Source organism: Rhinolophus sinicus, chromosome 17, assembly GCF_057876585.1.
Source record: "Rhinolophus sinicus isolate RSI-liver-muscle chromosome 17, RSI-T2T, whole genome shotgun sequence".
NCBI lineage: Eukaryota > Metazoa > Chordata > Mammalia > Chiroptera > Rhinolophidae > Rhinolophus > Rhinolophus sinicus.
This window is the reverse complement of record NC_142517.1, coordinates 45,266,388-45,285,939: the sequence shown is the minus strand read 5'-3', so window position 1 is coordinate 45,285,939 and position 19,552 is coordinate 45,266,388.

The window sequence follows — 19,552 nt, the reverse complement described above, 5'->3', positions numbered from 1 at the left end:
ATTACATGACAGAGCAAATATTCGATATGGATAAAACCTTTCTATTCTGGAAACAGATGCCTGAAAAGATTTTCATCCATAAGGAGGCCAAGTCAATGCCAGGTTTCAAAGCTTTTAAGGAGAGGATAACGCTTTTCCTTGGGGTAAATGTTGCAGTCTACAAGTTGAAACTCTTTGAGATCTGGCACAGTGAGGACCCAGGGCCTTCAAGCCTATCAATAGGCACACACTGCCAGTGTAGGAGGTCTGACAATTAGGCTTCCAATTTCATCCTAGAAAAAGTGCTACACACCTCATTGCTAAATATCACTATGGTCACCTTCGAAATATTCCCCTTGGGAAACTATGCACCGATTCCAGTGTGTAGTCCACCATTCAAAGCTATTTTGGAACTCTTTTTCTGGAATGGCCATCAGAGCTGTCGTCATATTACCCTTGATGTCCTGAATGTCATCAAAATGTCTTCCTTTCAATATTTCCTTTATCTTCAGGTAAAGAAAGAAGTCACTGGGGACCAGATCAGGTGAATAGGGAGGGTGTTCCAATACAGTTATTTGTTTACTGGCTAAAATCTCCCTCACAGACAGTGCCCTGTGAGTTGGTGCATTGTTGTGATGCAAGAGCTCCTTTGGGACCATTTTTGCACACACCTTTCTCATGCCAAGATTTTCAGTTAAGATTTTACTAACTATTTCTCTATCAATGTTTACTTGGTCTGCTGTGCTTCTCACATTCAGCTGATGATTTTGATGCACAATTCAATGAATTTTTGCAATGTTTTCGTCAGTTCTGCTTCTTACTGGCTGTCCTGATCTCTCTTCATCAGTGACGCATTCTCTCCCCTCAGAAAAATGTTTAATCTATTTTTACACTGCTGTTTTCTTCATGGCATTATTCCCATAAACTTGGACTAACATGTCCCTGATTTCACTTCCACTCTTGCCAAGTTTAACAAGAAATTTAATGTTTGTTCGTTGCTCTAATTCAAGCTCAGACATTCTCATGATGGCACACAAAAACTCGCAACAATGATGAATGCCACTCAGCAAGATACCAACACACATCAACACGAACACAGCTGTGAGACCCTGATACACCAAGGTTATAAAACCTTACCGAGCTGTTTGTACAGTTCTGACAATGTAAGCGCACGGTGGCAAGTTCGCGAACTTAATTTTCAGTCCTTGTATATTGCTTATACCAACTCTAAAGGTTGTTATGTTTCCAAATCCTTCAAGTCATCACAACCCAGGAGGTCTTATTACTTAACAGTCTGTATTGTATACCAGGCACTAAGGCACTTTATTGTGTCCTAGGCACTAAGTTTTTTACATATTAGCCAATGTGATAGTCACATTAACCCTATGTGTTTGGCATTGTTATGATCACTCCCAGATGGAAATTGAGGGTCAGAAAGATTAAGTAACTTATTCAAGGCTGTGCAGCTAGGTAAATTGGGCTCAAACCCAGATGCTGGTGCTTTAGCCCTTAACCAGGCACTATACGGCTTCCTTTATTGTATCTGTAAGAGGGATGATGCTTTTTGCATCATTTTATTTTAATGTATTTATTCAGTGTGAAGGCTGCAGCCATAGGTCATGTTCTATATGCAAGTAGTTCCTTTTGTTTGTCTTTGTTTCTACCAAATTAGGAATTCTTTTGTCATAATTTTAGGCTCCTGGAAATAACAGTAGATGTTTGTTGGCACTGTCATAATTATAGATTTTCCTAATGCATGTGGGATTCAGAAATATGAAGACATTTTCCACCAAAGTTTACTTTGAACATTCTGAAAGATGCTAAGTAGGCAAGATTAACACACACCAACTCTAAAAGCTTCAATGTGGGAGATATAGCCAGTGGTTTTCCAATCGATTCTTTAGGTAGTCCTCAGATTTAAAAGTATAACCCATATTCTATTGAAGGATTTAGATTTGGTTTTAAAATAACCCCAGTTTCTCTTTCTGGCCAGTATTGGATCCTTGGTAGTCAAGTTACTTGTTCCACCATAGGGTCTCAAGAAATCGCTGTATCCCCAATCTCTGTATCAAAATTGTGCCTTTTTGTCCATGAGGTGGTTAGTTCAGGCTATTAGTTTCTCTGTCCACCTCACTGAGAAGGTTATGCCAGTGAAGATTTCCCGCACCTGCGCTTTCCTTCACCCCAACCTCCTCCCCAAACTCTCTCTCCCTCTGCCCTGCTTTATTTATATACATGGTACTCATCATCTTCTAACATACTGAGTTGAACTATATGAAACTATCGTTTCTGTGGGGCAAAAACTGTCAAATACTAACTATCTAATTCGCTTATTTATTTTGTTTATTGTCTGTTTCTCTTCACCCCCCCCACACACACACACACCAAAATAAGACAGGATATTTTGTCTACTTTCATCAGTGATATATTCCCTGCCTCACAAATCAGTACCTGTCAGATACAATAAAAGTTGGTGAATTAATTAGATCATATTTGCAATTTGAAATATTTCCTTCAATACTGAGTCAAAACGATGAGGCAGCTTGTCGACTGTCAACAGTTCTCTATGAATAAGGCAGTATGTGGCCTGGCGTTTGGGTGCAGTGTCTTTATTTATCCAGCAATACTCCTTCCTGTACACACACACACACACACACACACACACACACACACACACACGCTTGCAGTATCAGTTCTGATTCAATTGCACATTTTCTTTTTTTTATTTACTTTTTTTAAAATTAAAGTTTATTGGGGTGACAATGGTTAGTAAAGTTACATAGGTTTCAAGTGTACAGTTCTGTAATACATCATCTATAAATCCCATTGTGTGTTCGCCACCCAGAGTCAGTAATCCTTACAAGGAGCATGTCACAGCATTCGTTCCTCCACATTGTATGCAATGATATCAAGTAACAGCTCATCATTCCGTTTGATAAAGGGATTTAACCTAATGCTCATTCTGCTTTTCCCTGTGAATGCGATACTTGTTAACTTTGTAGCCAATTTAACAAGTACGTCAGTAATAACAGGGCATCTACCTGTTTCTCTTATGAGGAGCACAACTAACTGGAGTGATGCCTCTATGGGTTTGGTCACATTACTCGAACATGACTGACAAAGTTAATGAACAAAATTAACCAAAGTTGATGACAAAGTTAATCAATTTCATGCTGGAAATATGATTATGCATTAATTCTGGTAAAATGTAAATTATTTATTAGAAAAGTCACTGTGCTGTGTTTAAAAATGAGAAAGCTTCTTTACCTCATTATTATTTCATAGTCTCATAGCAGACAGTACACTGCCGGATAGTGGTGACTAGATCTCTTGGCTAACAAAGTCTACTTTTTAGATATTTGTAGTTGTGTTTGTTATTTGCAAATAATCATGATATTTATAGAATCATTATCAGAACACACACACATTCAGCTTCTACATTTGCACTGGAGTACTGTTCATATATAGTAATATTCTGAAAGATACATATACTCAGAATAGCTGAAATCTTTCTCTTACCCTTTTTGTCATTACTTTTATGCATGCCTGAATTACTTTGAGTTACTGATCAATTTTTGTAAATACAGTACAACACTATGATAACAATTTAAAATGCCAGCTTTATGCAAATAATGTGAAAATTTATAAGCTGAGTGAGACTAACTCACCTTGTTATCTTTGTCTGTAGCTAACTTGCTGCTCTTGAACATCATTGAAGGAAATAATGGTGATTTCGAAGAAACAATATTTGAGGGATGATAATAATTTTTCATTTCACATTTATGAAACGTAGGTCAGCAAAATTAAATAATTACTTTTTTTTACTCTAACTGCCAAACCACTTGTGGACCACTTCATAATGTGCAGACAGTGGTTTGTTGGTAGCTGTTTAATGGTGGGCTCTTTGGGGAGGTGCCCCTGATTTGTAGCATTTGCCAAATTTTGTGGTATAAATACTCCCACTATGGTCAATTTGAAGCTACTTTCAGCTTTCAAAAGTTTTGAATACTTAATGGTTGGTTCTCACAAAGTCAAAGTTGCATTAGCTTGTTCAACATCTATTGCAGGGGCCACTCACCTATCTTGAGAAATCCTGGTAACTGTTCTGAATTAAAAACTGTGATTTAAACTGTAAGACTTTCTTTACTTCAGTTTAGTCTTGTGGCTTAGAACTGGCTTATTAGATGCAACTAATTATAAGTCAGCAAAGATTCTAGTGTTGAAACCAAAAGTAAATGTCATATTTATAGCCTGAATTTATTAAATATGTGAATATAAACTGGAAAGTGACTGGAGCTTAAATACTTAGACCAAAATAGGCCACACATTTATTTAAATCTGTGAGAAATCAGTATGTAGTGAGTTGAATTATATCTCTTACAAAAGAGATGTCCAAGTCCTAACCCCTTCCCCCTCCCCCCATACTTATAAACGTGACCTTATTTGTAATAGGGTCTTTGCAGATGTCATTAAGTTAAGGATCTCAAGGTGACATGATCTGGATTTAGAGTTGGTCCTAAATCCAATGACTGATGTACTTATAAGAGAAAGGACACAGATATAGAGACACAGTGAGGGGAAGGGCATGTGAAGACGCAGGCAGAGATTGGAGTTCTGCTGCCACAAACCAAGGAAACTAGGAACCACCAGAAGCTGGAAGGTGCAAAGAAGGATTTCACACAGAGCCTTCCAGGGAGCATGGCCCTGCCAGCTCCTTGATTTCAGATTTCTAGTCTCAAGAACTATGAGAGAATACACTTCTGTCCTTTTAAGATACCAAGTTTATGGTTATTTGTTACAGCAGCCCTAAGGGACTAATACACACTATAGTTGACCCTTGAACAATGAGGAGGTTAGGGGTGCCAACTCCCCCAATGCAGTAGACAATCCATGTATAACTTTGACTCTCCGAAAACTTAACTACTGAAAGCATTCTATTGACTGGAAGCCTTACTGGTAACTTAAACAGTCGATTAACAAATACTTTGTTATATGTATTATATATTGTATTCTTACAATAAAGTAAGCTAGAGAAAAGAAAATATTGTAAGAAAATCATAAGGAGAATGCATTTACAATATTTATTTTAAAAATCTGTGCATAAGTGAACCTGAACATTTCAAACTTGTGTTGTTTAAGGGTCAACTGTATATCAAATTAGTTGTAAAACAAGGAAAAATACTGTTTGGCTACTTTCAGTTTTCAACACAAAAGTTCAATTTATTTATTTTTGTTTATTTATTTATTTATTTTTACTGTACATAAGAGCTCTATTTCTGCCACTATTGATTTAAACATAAATTGCTATTTATTGATGAAAAGTAATTAGCTATTAAATAAGATTCTTTGTAACTATTCAGACTTCATGTAGTTATTAAAATTATGGTCTGTGAATACCATAACTAACTAATGAGTACCATAACTAGTTTATTTAGGAAATTGGTGTTCACAAAAATCAAATAAATGTCTATACAGTAAGCAGGTAATTTAAATGAGTGAATTTGACTTGATCTTCTGGACAGTAGTGTATGAAGGGTCCTCTAGGAACTGGGGGATTCAATGCTGCATGTAAAAGAGAATTCAGCTATTCAACTCTAGCTGTTCATTGCCAGTGGAAATGTAAGATGCTAGATCCTTGGATTTTCCTGAGAAGCCAGGACTCCTGATTTTTATGTATTATCCCTGAAAATATAAATGTTAAAAAAGTAAAAACAAAACGAAACAAAACTAAAAAACAAACAAAAGAAAAAAAAGGAAAGAAGAGGAAAAAAGACTGCTTATCTGCTTTTGGACAAATCTATGACCTCTGCTTTATATAATTACTTATGTATTTAAAATTTTGTGTAGATTTAATTTTGGTAACTGACATTTTTTTAAAATGCCTTCAACTAGCAGTGCTTCACAATTTAGTTAACATTCTCTGTCCTTTATCCCCTTGGTCAAAGTAGCTAGGGTGGTCAGTGGTCTATTGAGAGGGAAATCTTAAATGTTTGGGGAGCTCATTTTCTAAAATAATTTTGAATTAAGGATTTTCAAGTAATGAAAGTTTTGTGTTGCAAAACAATACATATTTTATTTTGTACATTTGGCTTTTCATTTGTTGCATTTTAGGGGACCAGAATGATACTTCTGTAATAAAAAAAAATTGTTATTTTATGAAGGATTTTGACCTCTCATGCTTGAAGCCTATAGTTTCAGAACTTGTTATTGGGTCAAAATTTTCAACCATCCCAGTTGAAAGAAAGTTTAGGTTCTCAATTTTAAACCTACATTTGGGACATGTATTTTTAGCTGTGGAGATAAAAGTGAAGTGGTTTGTTCTGCTGGTGTCATTTTGTCTTAAATTTTATGAAAAGAAGGAATTAGGAACAACTTCTGAACAACATACTGCAGCACATAGTGGCTGAGGTTAATTTATTTTGATTCTTTATTGTTGCCGACTGTGAGGTCACAATGGACAAGTGACAATTTACATTATCCAGAGGCACAGCCCTCAGCTGAGAACTGAAGGCTCTTTCACAGGAGCTGTAGGTCAGTGCTCTGGGAGCAGAGGTTTTGAGAGGATGCATAAAGTGGGCCAGACAATGCCTGGCTATGAAGGGAGCAAACCAATGAGGCATGACATCATACAGAGGATGAGACAAAGATTGGCCACTTTTACAAAGCACCCTTACTGGTCAAAAATGATGAAAGAGTACACTGCAGTGAAGCTGAAGCTGAATAACAATGAATGTCAACTATAAATATAAATATAAATATAAATATAAATATAAATATAAATATAAATATAAATATAAATATATATATATATATATAGTCACAGGATGTGGAGTACAGCATAGGGAACAGAGTAGAGTCAGTGTAACTGTGACAGCCATATACGATGTCAGAGGGGTAGTAGATTGGGGAAGGGGAATTATCACTTTGTGAGGGGTGTGAATGTCTAACTAGTACATTGTTTTGTACACCTGAAACTAATAATAAAAAAAAAAGTTTTGGAATTCAATAGAAGTGATACTTGCAAACTCTGTGACTATACTAAAAAACATTCAATTGTATACTATAATTGGATGAATTGTGTAGCATATGAATTTTATCTCAATAAAGCTGGTTGTTTTTTTAAAAAAAATGATGAAGGAAAAGCAGCTGTGGCTCATAGAGCAAGATGGTAGTGTTTAAAGTAAGGATTAGTTTTAAAGCATTTAAATAAATATAGCCAATTGGGAGAAATATTAAATATATATATTTAATAAATTTAAATAGATATAGCCATAAGGAGAAATTATGCCTAATTATTTGGAATTCTCTGAGGAGGCAAACAGTTTTATGGATAATGAGTTACCATGAGATTGGGAGGTGAGTGACAGGTGTTTGCTATAGATAAAGTGACGGCTTGGGACAAAAATCCAAAGAAGAGTAGGTGAATATTTTTCTGCATAGAAAAAGATATAAGGTTTCTTGATAAAAATTGCCTTATTTGACATTTTTAAATTAAGAGATAAACAGTAACCAAGAGTTGGAGGACAATGTAAACAACCATTTGCATTTGACCCTGTTATGCTGGTCAGTTGATACATATTCTAACATGTATGTTTGTGCAGGCCAAAAAATAGCAGTTGAGTTTCTTCCCCTACTTTTACTATGCCAATTTAAATTTTTGATTGTTAGCAAAACACTATGTATACACAGTTTAACAAGTATAATAGTACTAAGAAACTTGTAATAATAGCAGTTCCTGGTTCAACCTTTTCCCTTTTCTCTGATTTTGCTTAAAAGGCAGCCATCTTCTATTGCATCTATCTGTGTCCCTCTAGTGTTACTTTAACACATTTAAATAATTATTCTATTTAAATGTATTAATTATTATATTTTCGATTGAATAGTTTTAGACATTATCAATGTTACACATAATAAAGCAGATGCAGGCTTCTGTGTATCTTACCACATGCACCATTTTTTTTTTCTAACAGAAGTTGCTCTGACTTTTGGTTAAAACAATTGTCCATTTGCATCTGAGATATTATATACTATCTAGTAAATAGACCTCAAGAAAAAGACAACTAAAATGATCAGAAAGGTAGAGATATGCAGCTTAGAGACTGACCAACAAGATCTCTTTAGGGAGGACACATCAAGGCTGATACTGGTTATGATTAAATCTTAAAATACATAAATGTTATGGACAAGACTTCTTCATTCAAATTTGAAATTTTAGGAAGTAAATTTTGAATGCACATAAACACTTTATTCTGAAGTGCTATTTTTCAGAGAATTAGCCTGCTTTACATAGGTGCTCAGTTCACACTGCTACCATAGAAAAGGACCTTGTTTTGATAGCTGGGGGTAGACAGCTGTGTGCATGTGTATGTTTTGTTCTGTTTTTGTTAAAGATAAATTTTGTGTGAAGAATAAATAGTAACCAATAATAGTAGAAGTTAATTGAGCTGAAAATTTAATCAGAGTTTGTGAAATTTGCCATGCCTTAAATTGTATATTTTCTGGGATTTTGCATGAAATTATAGAGTAGCTTCATAAGTGTTAACAAAGTATTTCCTGAACTGAAGAATGAGAAATGATTTTCTTCTTAAAGGCACATATGCAAACCCTAAATAGTGTTAGCTCTATACCTTTGGCTTTCTTGGGAGACAGACAACTGATGAAATCATATTTAGCCTCGGTTCAGAAAGCTATAAAGAATTTTTGTTTTCCATAGATAATAGCATTTTTTTAAATTTAAAAATAAAACAAAATATTCTGTTTTGCCAAAGGCCACCTAAAAAGGTGTTTCCATAGAAACCTGAAAAGGAAAATAAATGGGAACATCACTTTAGCTCTGCTCAGAATGATCTACAGTGCCCAGAGATTTAACATGGGTTAAGATAGCATTACCCAATGTCATTACATGTGTTGTTAGGAAAAACAATTTATCCATTATATGTGTACTTTCTAAATAGTTAATTTATTGCTCTTAGTACTTTGGGGTTCGGATTATTTTCACTTATTATTAGTTAGAACGGGGAGAAAGTCAGATTTTAATGCAATAGCTGCAGCAATCTCCACAATTTTAAAACCCAGAGGGAAAAAAGGTGCACTACTTTGAAACTTCCATATTTCATCTTATTCTGGTTGAGATACATCCTGAGAATTAAGAATAGCAATTTATTTTGTAAAATCTTTATGCTGTGCTTCAAGGATGGTAAATAATTCATTCCACAAGCCTACCTTGACCTAGGGGATAGTACTGCTGAGAACATTGTGCAGAAGCCTTGTCTAAACTCAGCAGCTAAGAGTGATGAGTTTGATTAGCATGTCTTCCAGGAGTTCAGGATGGAGAACTGACATCCTTCATACTATGTATTTACTGTCCTAGAAGTTCTAGATTTATGGTTATATTGAACAAACTCATGTCTGGCATCCATTTATTTATCCTATTTATAACTAGGTCTCAGTCTAAGTTTCTATTTAATACGATATTGGAAATATTTTTGGATAATAAGAACTACAAAAAGCTTGAGTTCTGAAATAAAATTTTAGGTTTTGCTTCTCTTATATCAAGATCGAAATAATTGTAGTTGTTTCCTCACCAAATTGATCTTTAGAAATCAAAAGGGATAGAAGAAGTAATGAAGAATTTCTGACTAATACAATAAGACATGAAAAAGAAATAAAAGGTATACAGTTTAGAAAGGAAGAAATATTGCCTTTGCTCACAAATAATGTGATCATCTATGTAGAATATCCAAAAGAATTGACAGAAAAACAAAACAAAAAAACCAATCCTCCTGGAACTAATAAACAATTATAGTAAGGTTGTGGGATACAAAGTTAATATGTAAAAGTCAAGTGCTTTCCTATATACCATCAATGAACGAGTGAAATTTGAAACTAAAGACACAATAACATTTATATTAGTCTTCTCAAATATGAATTACTTAGATATAAGTCTAACAAAATCCGTATAAGATCTATGTGAGGAAGGTGACAACCTGATGAAAGAAATAAGAAACAAAATGCCTGGGGAGACATTCCATGTTTATGGACAGGAAGACTCAATATTGTCAAGATGTCAGTTCTTCCCAACTTGACCTATAGATTCAATATAATCCTAGTCAAAATTTCAGCAAGTGATTTTCTAGATATTGAAAAACTGAGCCTGAAGTTTATATGGAAAGACAAAAGACCCAGTATAGCCAAAGCAATACTGAAATAGAAGAACAAAGTTGGAGAACTGACACTACCTGACTTCAACCCTACTGTACAGTTATAGTAATCAACAGTTTGGTATTGGTGAAAGAATAGACAAAAAGATTGTTGGAACAGGCTAGAGGGTTCAGAAAGAGACCACATAAACATAGTCAAATGATCTTTGACAAAGAAGCAAAGGCAATAAAATGGAGCACAGATAATCTTTCCAACAAATGGTTCTGGGACAAATGGACATCCCCGTGTAAAAGACATGAATCTAGACACTGACTTTATACTCTTCGCAAAATTAATTCAACATGGATCATGGCCCTACATGTAAAACACAAAACTATAAAGCTCCTGGAGGTAGCAGAAAATGTAGATGGCCTTGGGTTTGGTAATGATTTTAGATACAACACTAAAGGCATAATCTGTGAAAGAAACAACTGGTGAGCTGGATTTCATTAAACTAAAAAGAAAAGAAAAAAATTTGCTCTTCTAAAGATACTGGCAAGAAAATGAAAAGATAAGCCACAGACAGGGAGAAAATATTTGCAAAAGACACATCTGATAAAGAACAATATACTAACTCAACAATAAGAAAACAAACAACCTGATTTAAAAACTGGGCCAAAGACTTTAACAGATACCTCACCAAAGAAGATATACAGACGTCAATAAGAATATGAAAAGATGCTCCACATATTATACCATCAGGGAAATGAAAATTAAAACAATGAGGTACCACTATACACTTACTAGAATGTCCAAAATTTGGAACACCGATGATACCAAATGCTGGCAGCAATGGGAACAACAGGAATTTTCATACATTGCTGATAAGAATATGCAATGATGCAGCCACTTTGGGAGATAGTTTGCAGGTTTCTTACAGAACTAACTATTCTTACCATACAATCCAGCAATCATGCTCCTTGGCATTTAACCAAAGTAGCTGAAAACTTATATCCCCACAAAAACCTGTACTCGTGTGTTTATAGCAGCTTTTTTTCAGAATTGCCCAAACTTGGAAGTAACCAAGATGTCCTTTCAGTGGGTAAATGAATAAACTCTGGTACGTCTAGACAATGGAATATGATTCACCACATGAAAGAAATGAGATATCAAGCCATAAAAAGACATCGAGGAACCTTAAATGCATATTATTACATGAAAGAAGACAGTCTACAAGGCTACATATTGTATGATTCTAACTATATGACATTCTGGAAAAGGCATTGTATATACATTTATCCAAACACGTAGAATGTACAACACCAAGATTGAGCCCTGATGCAAACTATGGACTCTGACAATGATGTATCAATTAATAGTGACCAAGGTATTACTCGGGTGGGGATATTAATAATGGGAGAGGCGATGCATGTGGGGACCCAGGGAGTATATGGGAACTGTATGTACCTTCCACTCAATTTTCCTATGAACCAAAAACTGTTCGAGGAAGTAAGTTCTATTCAAGAAAAAAAGAAGTAATTCAAGGGGGAAAAGAGTAAATATAAAAAATGAGGCACAGGTACCCATATCTTGATAAATAATAAAATGTCTCTCCTACTGCTCCTCTATTTCTGCATGTTGTATGGAATATATATATAATATCAAACTCAAATTTATTTTCCAGGACACTAGGTAACAGGCCCATGAATGTCACTGTGAAAAATGAAAACAAGAAAAAAAAAATCTTAGACCATTTTTTAATGCTGGCTAGCAGCATGAAAACACAAGGATACACTTTATGTTCTGGTGGAATCAATCCATGCATTGACATATGAATTTGTTGCTACTGCCAAATGTATCAGTCAAATGTTAATTTATTTAAACTGACATGTTTAAACATCATTTTGGGGGAGGGAGATAAAAAATGTTTCTAAATGGTCACTAACATATTTTCCAAAGTATAGTAAGTTCTCATTTAATGTCCTCGATAGGTTATGTGACTTTAAGCAAAATGATATATAATGAAACCAGTTTTACTATAGGCTAGTTGATATGAACAAAAGTTAAGTTCGTCTGGCATTTCATCAATGTTATAAAGATACAACGTTGAAACATCATTTGAGGACCTGCTGTACAGAAATGATAAGGGGAATCAAATAAGAGGAGTATCTCTTGGGAACAGAAAATTGGCATGAATCAGTGTTTCAGCAATAAGTTATATTTCTCTGAAAATGAACACCACAGAAGAATCCAATAATTAGAAGAATTCATTGTAAATTGAAAAGAAGTTTAAGACTAGGATAGGGAAACCAAGACCTCTTCTACATAGAATTTCATTCCGAATATGTTTCTTAGTGAATTATGTATGGTGATATATTTCCATATTGACTGGAAGTAAGCTAGAAGAGATGTGTGTTGTCCTCCTTGTAACTAAATAATCAGCATAAATACATTTTTAAAAAAATCCCTAGGTGTTGAATTTACAGTTGCTCTGCCTACTATGCAATTCATTTTAGTCCACACCGAAAACTTGTTTCTCAGCAATCTTTAAAATACATAACCTTCAAGTAGAGAAGACACTTGACAGGATTTAATATTTTTGAAATGCTAATGGAAGTCATGTATTGCTATGGATAATGAAGTCAACTTAACATCTTATGTAAAAAATATTTTTTCCAAGGCTAATGAGGATTTCAAAAAGATTTGAGGCAGAGTAAGAAAGTGCCTCACCACAAGTTATCCTAGAAGTATGGAAAAAATAACATCATTGGCTTTCTCTCAAATAGGTTTTCTTTTCTTTTCTTTTTTTTAACACAAAAGAATCACTCTTATGTGAACATGTGACCTTTATAGGATTATAAGTATCAAAATATGGCCTTTTTAATTCTTCAACTTTCTGACAGGCAAATATCTAATTTATTTACTGTCAGCTTTTTTTACTTTTGTCTTCCTAGTTTGACACTTAAGTTCTTCAAACGTGCTAGTTGAATTTAAATGAATTCCTTGAAAAAGCTCAGTTCTTTAGATCATAAATATTATCTCTATTATTATCATAGCATCGCTACCATCAGATATTTATTAATAACCTTTTGTTAAATTAGAAAAAAGTCTTATCAGTCAGTGAAACCACATAGTGTAAGAAAGGTAGAGTCTTGCAACATAGGAATTTAAACTAGAAAATAAAATCAGTGTTATTCAGGGAAAAAGGACACGCATTTTCCAGCTCTGTCAGTACAGCCCCAGCAGCAGGACATTTTTGCTTGCCAATGGTACTCAGGTGCCTGGCTTTGATCTCTAATATGTAATCTAGTTGCTCCAGAAGCAGACTCTGAGGCCAAGATTCCAGTGCAAAGAAGAAATGAAAAAACGTGGTAGACAAAGGGAGGAAGCTGATAGAGGATACAAATCTTGCAAATTATTACTGCTGGTAACTTGGAACGCTGGGAGTCAGTGTAAAATTTTCAATCCTCAAAATTATCTCACCTGTGGATGAGTTGTAGTATTTATATCCGACTTCCATGAGTCCTTGGTTGAGCACTGCTCCCTCGTGGTGTCGATTCCTTGTCACTTCCAGCCTGCCAATCAAAAAGTGTAACCCAGCTACCAGAAAAAGACCTCAGGCACAGACAAACAGAATGCTGGCATTTTGGAAATGGTGCCAGTGATAACTGAAATGGTAAAGCCAAGGGGCAAGGGTGGGGCAGAGGTTGTATCTGACACGATTATTATTCTCTAAAAGGAACCAAGGCTCTGTAAAAGAGCTTAGTTTAGGTCTTAGGACAAGAACAGTTTAAATAGTTCTGGAAAAAATTGTTGTTGGCAGAAATCAAAGTCATTTTAAAGGTTATTATGACAGTGCTAAAAGAAAAAAGTTGTGATAAGCATCAAAAAATAACGATGATAATTGTGGTTAATTGGAATAAGTTGAGTCTGAATAAGGCCATGAGTCTACAATAATACGAAGTAACCAAAAAAAGAAGAGTGAATGGAATAGGGCATTTTTAATTTTTGTTTATTATTTCTTTTAATTAAAATTTATTGGGATGATAGTGGTTAGTAAAAAAACATAGGTTTCAAAAGTACAGTTCTGTAATACGTCATCTGTATATCATATTGTGTGCTCACCACCCAGAGTCAGTTCTCCTTCTTTCACCATATATTTGACCCCATTTACCCTCATCTACGACTCCCTCCTCCCTTACCGTCTGTGCTAAGTGAAATAAGCCACACAGAAAAAGTCAGGAACCATATGTGGAGTATAAAGCTGAAAGCAACAAAGCAACAAGATAAACAAATAAAGAAACTTTTCTTCTATTTTTTATTTTTTAAAACAGGGAATGTTAATTTATTTGGGTGTGTTGTTACTTCCACTTAATATATATCTGTTTATGAAGCATAAGTAGGTACTCATTTCCATCCAAACAATGGGAACTATGAATATAATCTTGGTAAAGTAGCAATTATACTAAGGACTTGTCAGTACTAGTAGTTACACATTATCACCAGTAAGGAAAGGAACTGAACTGTGAATTAGCATCAGGGATCCACGCAATAATCAAAGAGGAACGTGATTTACCAGCGTGTTCAAGATGATAATTAGGTCCATGAACTAAAAAAGAGAAGTAATGACTAAGGCTCACACAGTTTCTGTCTCCTGGGAGACACAACCTCTAAATGGCCCTACTAATAAAAACATTAACAAATACATAAAAGTTTAATAATGTTAACAACATAAATCACTATCTTAAGACAGGACAATAGGTTATAATAAATCTTGACAAGTGAGAATTTTTTTTTTAATTAAAGTTTATTGGGGTGACAATTGTTAGTAAAGTTACATAGATTTCAGGTGTACAATTCTGTATTACATCATCTATAAATCCCACTGTGTGTTCGCAGACAAGTGAGAATTTAAAAGTACATCTTGTAACATAATCATCCAGAGAAAATAATTGCACTGATTTTTAAAAATTTTATTAAATTTATTGGGATGACAATGCTTAATAAGATTATATAGGTTTCAAGTGTACAAATCTATAATACATCATCTATATATTGCATTGTGTGTTCACCACCCAGCGTCAGTTCTCCTTCCATCACCATGTTATTTGACCCCCTTTACCCTCTTCTACCACCCCGACTCCCCTTACCCTCTGGTAATAACTAAATTGTTGTCTGTGCCTGAGTTTTTGTTTGTCTTTAATTGCACTGATCTTAAATATAGCATTTTGTCTATAGATTCTCATGTGCAAAGAAATTTTAACCTACAGTCAGAATTTTTATTATTAGTGATAATATCAATGTTATTTTGAATATATGCGTATATATTAAAATTAATTATGTTGATATTAAGAGAAGATTTTCAGAGAAATAGAGAAAATCAAAGACGTTAGGTTAAAATCCTATCACTCTATTTCAGTTGGAAATATTAGACAGAACTCATGACTATTTTCTCCTCTTATAAAAAATACATATTTTCAAACTGTGTCCACTGAAAAGGTATGGAATTACGACAACCCAGGAGCAGTGAGCATGCCTAAACTGTAGTGTTCAAATTCCTCTACTAAAAGGAATCAGCTCTCCTTGGGGGGAAATGGTTGATTCCATATGTGGTGCAGGAAATGTTCAGGATGAACCTGCAATATCTCTTTGTACCAGAAAACAAAGAAGTAATCAAAGAATAATGGAGTCATATCAAAATAAAACAGGAGCCAACATGAAGGGACTCCTTTTGACCAAAGTTAAGACGCAATTTATTATATCATACTGAACATAAAAAAGCTGTATTCCTTTTTTATTTCTTTTTATTGTTTTTAAAAATCTGTATTTCTAATGGTAGGAAGAGGAGGAGGAAGAAGAATGAAGAAGATAAACATACCAAGCTCACTGGAAACTGTTGGATGTTGCTAGAACATCAACTCCTTGCTTTAAATATTGGCAATTGAAATGAAAGAATTAAGCATTTATCTTGCCTATATTTATAAACTTTATTTTAGTGTAATGACAGGCCTATGAATAGAGGAATTCAGAAAATTCTAGCTAATTAATACGGAATTAAAATTATAGAGTCACCATTTTGCAAACACTAATGAAATAGGTTATTTAGGCAATGCTCATTAATAGATGCTAGAACTATTGGGTGAATGTTGATGGAGAACTTGACTGAAAAAAATCAAGCTGGTCAATTCCTTAGCCCACTGATTAATCTCAACACCATTAAAACTGAGGTAACCAATGTGCCTTCTGACGTGGTACAATCAGACGTAGACAGCACCTCTGTGTAGTGTTCTTAAGCCTCTTCCTCCAAATATTGAATGTGTTTCAAAGCAAGCCTTTAGCACCAATTTCTAATCAACAGAAAATTCCCAAAGAGAAGGTGACCAATCAGTTCTATGACACCACAAGGAAGCAATCAATCGTATACATGGTACAAATATTCTAGAAGACAATTCTCTGTTTTCTTCAAATCAAAGGAATGCACATTTAAAAAGACACATTCTAGATTCAAAGAGACTTAAAAATAACTTTGAAAAGTGAACAAATACAGTGGATTTGTTTTGATACTTATTTGAACAGACTAAAATTAAATAATAAATTGAATATTTATTTAATTTATGGGTATTTTAAATTTATAATTGATCACAGCAAAGAATTATTTTGTTAGCTGATAATAACATTGAGGTTGCATATCTCCTTCCTTTTTTTAGATGCATACTGAAGTAGTTAAGAGTGAAATTACATGATGTCTTGAATCTACTTTAAAATATTGAAGGAAAAAAGGAGGGAGGGAAGAGATGAAAAAATTATGGCAAAGTGTTGGTGGACGTTGAACATAGGGGACAGGTATATGAAGGGTTGCTGTACTTGCTACATTTTGGTCAGTCTGAAATTTTCACAGTAAAAAATAATTTTATTTATTTTAAAAATCTTTACATTAAATTTATTAGGGTGGCATTGGTTAGTAGAATTATATAGGTTTCAAGTGTACAATTCTATATCATTTATATATTGCATTGCGTGTTCACTATCTGGAGTCAATGGGATCAAATATATGATGATGGAAGGAGAAAACAGAATTGTAAAGTACCCGTTAGGAAGCCATCAAGTTGCACAAAAGTAAAACCTGTGTGAAAGGTAAAGATTATGAAAGATTGGCGTTGAAATAGCTTGAGAGAAGAAATCAAGTTCCTTAACTTACAATCAATCGAAAACCTGTGTACTTGACTATGCTGGTGAAACTATAGGAAACCTGGGAAGGAGTCAAAATAGGCCAAAACTCTGGGAAATTATTATAAAAAATACAGTGTGGAAACATATAAGGTAAAGAAATGAATTAAACCTATGGTGTTGATATTTTACAAAAAGTTTAATTGTATACTTAGCAATACATTTTATAATTATTGCATTAGTGTGTGTTTTGTCTGGTATTCAGGGATTTGACGTACTCAAAAGAATCAGTTATGCTAACTTATAATTTTGTACAAAACAAACTGTAATCAACATTTAAATGCTCGAGAAAAATTGGTTCTCAAAATTTTGTTTATCAGATATACAACTTTAATAAATCGAAGATTAACTAAAATGCAAATAGTTATGAGTTTTTCAACAGGTGCCCAAAGGACCTTGGAGATTTATTGAGTTAATCAATATACACCCAACACTGCAAAAACATTGAGATAATTAGTATTTTAAAGTGTTTTAGTTTTTTTCCAAAGGAGAGAAATCTCCACTACCATGAAAATTGAGATGTGCTGCGTTTCATTTTACTGATTAGTTCTTTTTCAGAGAATTACATCCATTTGTTAGAATTCTAGTATCTTACCTCCACAGGTTGATAAGGGGAGGAATCATGACATTGTATTTTTGCAACTATTGGGCATAAATCGATTTGGTTGCTCAATGTTTGTTGAAAACATGTGAGATTGTGTGTCTGTATCTTATTCATGTAGACTGGTATCTTCTTTAGGAATCAATTGTATTCGCAATACGCATCATTTAATGGATAGATAATTATGATGGCAGTGATGAAGATGTCACTGAGCTCTGTTGGTGGACAGTATACATCGTGGGATGATATAAGCAATGTTTCTAAGCTACAGGACTTCATGAACGTATTTTTATTATATTTTTGGGGATGAAAAAATACAGACATTGTCCAGTCACATGTCTTTTTTGAAAGAGCTCTGTTACATAATTAAGAGCCTTAAGGACAATACAAAAGAAAGCACACTTCCTATCATTAATACACGTTACATTTCAGTCATCCTAAAAATTGAATATGAAGGTTTCCCCTACTTTGCCTGGCAAGATACCAACCTAGCACTCGCTGCCTGTTCAAGAGACTAATGTCTTCTTAATTCTTATAACTATAACATTATTTTATTCCCTTGAGGGAACACCAGTCTCAGGCAAATATGGTCACACTTCAGATTTCTGTGACAGGCTTCTCTCAGATGTAAAGAGCTATCTATGTTTATGGCTTCAAAAGTAAGTTACCCTTTGAACCTGGGGCATATATGTACCCGTATGCTTAAACGCAGAAAGCTCTCGTGCAGAAATATGAAGTTGGAGTTCATTCACATTCTTCTTACTCCTTTTGGTATCTCCTTTAACCTTTAATCTTGCCTGTGCTCGTATGGTCTCCCATCTTCTCCCTCACAAAACCTGTTCTCTGGAAATTATTGATTAGTGACACATTCTACCAGAAACATGTATTTCTTGCTAACTTTCACACACGATTCCAATTCTTGAAGTTTCTGTTTATCCTAGATGTTTGGCACAAGAATAACAAGACTATGCCTATTAAAACCTGTATAACAAAACGTTATGTTGTTTAACAGCAAAACATCAAGGGGATTGCATGCATTTCATATATTTCTGGATAAATTGCTTTATACTCTGCTGGTTCAAATAAAACATGATTTGTCATTTATTGAGTACTTAGTAGTTCCTACCAAATTCTTTCATTTTATAAGGATCAGTTGCCTTCCATGATTACAGGTTCCTTCCATGTGGCTATCAATGCATAGTCAATAATATTGTAATAGAGGACTACTTTTTAAACAAGTGCATTTTCATTTTGTACTGAGCCCTGCAAATTATGTAGCCATACTAACCAAGGGTAAATACGTATACTACACTCTAACATCAATGATTAATTTTGCCTGTTTTGGAATGGATATATATGGACACACACACTAGATAGATAGATAGATATAGGTATAGGTATAGATATAGATGATATAGATATAGATATATAGATACAGGTATAGGTATCTTCTTGTGTCTGGCTTGTTTCACTCAAAAACATATTTGTGAATTCCTCCATATAGTGTATATAGTTGTAGATTATTCACTCTCATTAATGTAGAGCACTGATTTTCAAATTTTTTTTGTGCGTCAGAAATATCTGGTGGGCTTGTTAAAACAGATT